We start from the raw sequence: 3,049 nt of genomic DNA on the forward strand, positions 1-3,049 counted from the left end.
ATCTACTTTTTATATTGAAAATTTTATATTGTAATTAATATTGAAATACCAATATTCCAATCTCTACATGTCCCTCTGGTACTATTGCCATCTCCATGTTAAGAGCTGCCAAAAATAAGTCACAGAGTTAGGTCAGTTAAAGTGGCACACATTTTAAGTGGCAGCCATGACTTTTTTTTCTCCATCAGTTTGGCTGTGGTGCCTGGTTGTTGTCCCTCTGTTCTTATATCTCCAGGGATGCAGTTGGGGCTGTGGTGAATCCTGGCACTCCTGGAGTACTTACATCAATTGTTCACTTCTCAGCGCTTCATATATGGAAATGAGCCATGGATAAGAGAAGCCCTCTAGGTTCCACACGACCATGCCCTCCCCCTAAGTTCGCCCTTTTGTCTGCAGGGTCCTCGGACTACCAGGTGTCCCTGTTCCTGTGCTGAGGAGATCAAATCAGACTGGTGAGTGTGTACCATCTCTGGGAAGTCAGGGAAGGAAGCATAGGGCTCCTCCAGCTCCTGCTGCAGGGGCTTCTTTGCTCTACACGACCCTGCCTCCCCCAAGCCTGCCCTATTGTGGGCGAGATCCTTGGCCCAGACACAGTTCCTGCTCCTGCACTGAGGAGATCCACCCAGAGTGTCAGTCACAGCATAGATAGGACCAAGACACCAAGACTCTCCTGGCTGTATTTGAAGGAAGAGATGGAAAAGTGCCAATGCAAGAATTCCTCCAACAACCTGAAAGGCAACATGATAACATGAGAATCCAGAGATCACGCAACAAAAGACTTGAACCCCCTGTTCCAGAAGAGGTAGAAGAAATCGATTTTAAATGTAACATTATGAAAATAATAGAGGACCTTAAACAGGATGTGAAAAACTGCATTAAAGAAATGGAGAAGACAAACAAAAAGGTAGAAGAAATGAATAAATCTCTCAAAGAAAACCAAGAAAAAGCAATCAAACAGGTAATAGGAACAGTTCAAGGCTTGAAAAATGAAATGGAGGCAATGAAGAAAGCTCAAACCGAGGGAAGGCTGGATATGGAAAATCTGGGTAAATGAACAGGAACCACAGAGACAAGTACTACCAACAGAATACAAGAGATAGAAGATTCTCAAACACTGAAGATACTATAGAACAAATAAACTCATTGATTAAAGAACACAACAAATCCAACAAATTCTTTTTTTTTTATTTTTACTTAAAAACCTTCACCTCCTCCTATTTACCTCCCCCTTCCTCCATCCATCTCTCCCTCCCTCTCCAGTTCAAAGGGCAGTCAGGGTTCCCTGCCCTGTGGGAAGTCCAAGGTCCTCCCCCCTCCATTCAGGTCTAGGAAGGTGATCATCCAAACAGACTAGGCTCCCACAAAGTCAGTATATGCAGTAGGATCAAAACCCAGTGCCATTGTCCTTGGCTTACACAAAAATCCAGGAAATCTGGGACACCATGAAAAGACCAAACCTAAGAAAAATAGGGGTAGAAGAAGGAGAAGAATTACAGCCCCAAGGCCCAGAAAATATATTCAACAAAATTATAGAAGAAAACTTTCTCAACATAAAGAAGGATATTCCTATGAAGGTTCAAGAAGCATACAGAACACCAAATAGACTGGATCAAAAAAAGCATCCCCTTACCATATAATAATCAAAACACAAAACATACAGAATAAAGAATGACTATTAAGAGCTGCAAGGGGAAAAGGTCAAGTAACATATAAAGGGAAACCTATCAGAATTACACCTGACTTCTCAATGGAAACCATGAAAGTCAGAAGGTCTTGGATAGATTTGATGCAGACACTAAGAGACAATGGATGTAAGCCCAAACTACTATACCCAGCAAAGCTTGCATTCACTATTGATGGAGAAACAAGATATTCCAAGACAAAAACAGATTTAAACAATACGTAGCCACAAACCCAGCCTTACAGAAAATACTAGAAAAAAAATCACAAACCAAGGAAGCTGACAACACCCATAATAACAAAAATATCTGACAACCCTCCACCAGCACAACACAAAGAAGGGAAACACCAAACACTACCACCAGAAAAAAAATAATAGAAGTTAACAACCACTGGTCATTAATATCACTTAATATCAATGGACTCAATTCACTTATAAAAAGGCACAGGTTAAAAGAATGGATATGAAAACAGGATCCAACATTCTTCTGTTTGCAAAAAACACACATCAAATTCAAACACAGACTCAGAGTAAGGGTTGGGAAAAGGTTATTCAATCAAATGGACCAAAGAAACAAGTGGGTGTGGTTATACTAATATGTAACAAAATTGACTTCAAACTAAAATCAATCAGAAGAGATGGAGAAGGACACGTTATACTCATAACAGGAACAATTTATCAGGAGGAAGTCTCAATCCTGAATATCTATGCCCCTAATATAAAAGCACCCACATATGTAAAAGAAACATTATTAGAACTCAAAGCATACATGAAACCCCACACTCTAATAGTAGGAGATTTCAACACTCCTCTCTCACCAATGGACAGGTCAACCAGACAGAAACTTAAGAGAGAAACAAGAGAACTAACAGATGTAATGAACCAAATGGACTTAACAGACATCTATAAAACATTCCACCCAAACAGAAGAGAATATACCTTCTTCTCAGCATGTCATGGAACCTTCTCAAAAATTGATCACATAATTGGTAACAAAGCAAACATCCATAGATACAAAGAAATTTTAGTAATCACCTGTGTACTATCTGATCACCATGGAATAAAGTTAGAATTTAACAACAGTTCTACCGCCAGAAAGCCTACAAACTCATGGAAACTGAACAGTAACCTCCTGAACCACCTTTGGGTCAGGGAAGAAATAAAAAAAATTAAAGTCTTCCTTAAATTCAATTAAAATAAAGACACAACATATCCAAACCTATGTAACACTATGAAAGCAGTGCTAAGAGGAAAGTTTATAGCACTAAGTGCCTGCATAAAGAAAACAGAAAAAGCACACATGAGAGACTTACCAGCACACCTGAAAACTCTAGGAAAAAAAAAAGAAGCAGATTCACCCAGGAAGAG

This window comes from Alexandromys fortis, unplaced genomic scaffold (genome assembly GCF_014885135.2).
Source record: "Alexandromys fortis isolate MF-2015 unplaced genomic scaffold, M_Fortis_MF-2015_v1.1 scaffold_117, whole genome shotgun sequence".
Lineage (NCBI taxonomy): Eukaryota > Metazoa > Chordata > Mammalia > Rodentia > Cricetidae > Alexandromys > Alexandromys fortis.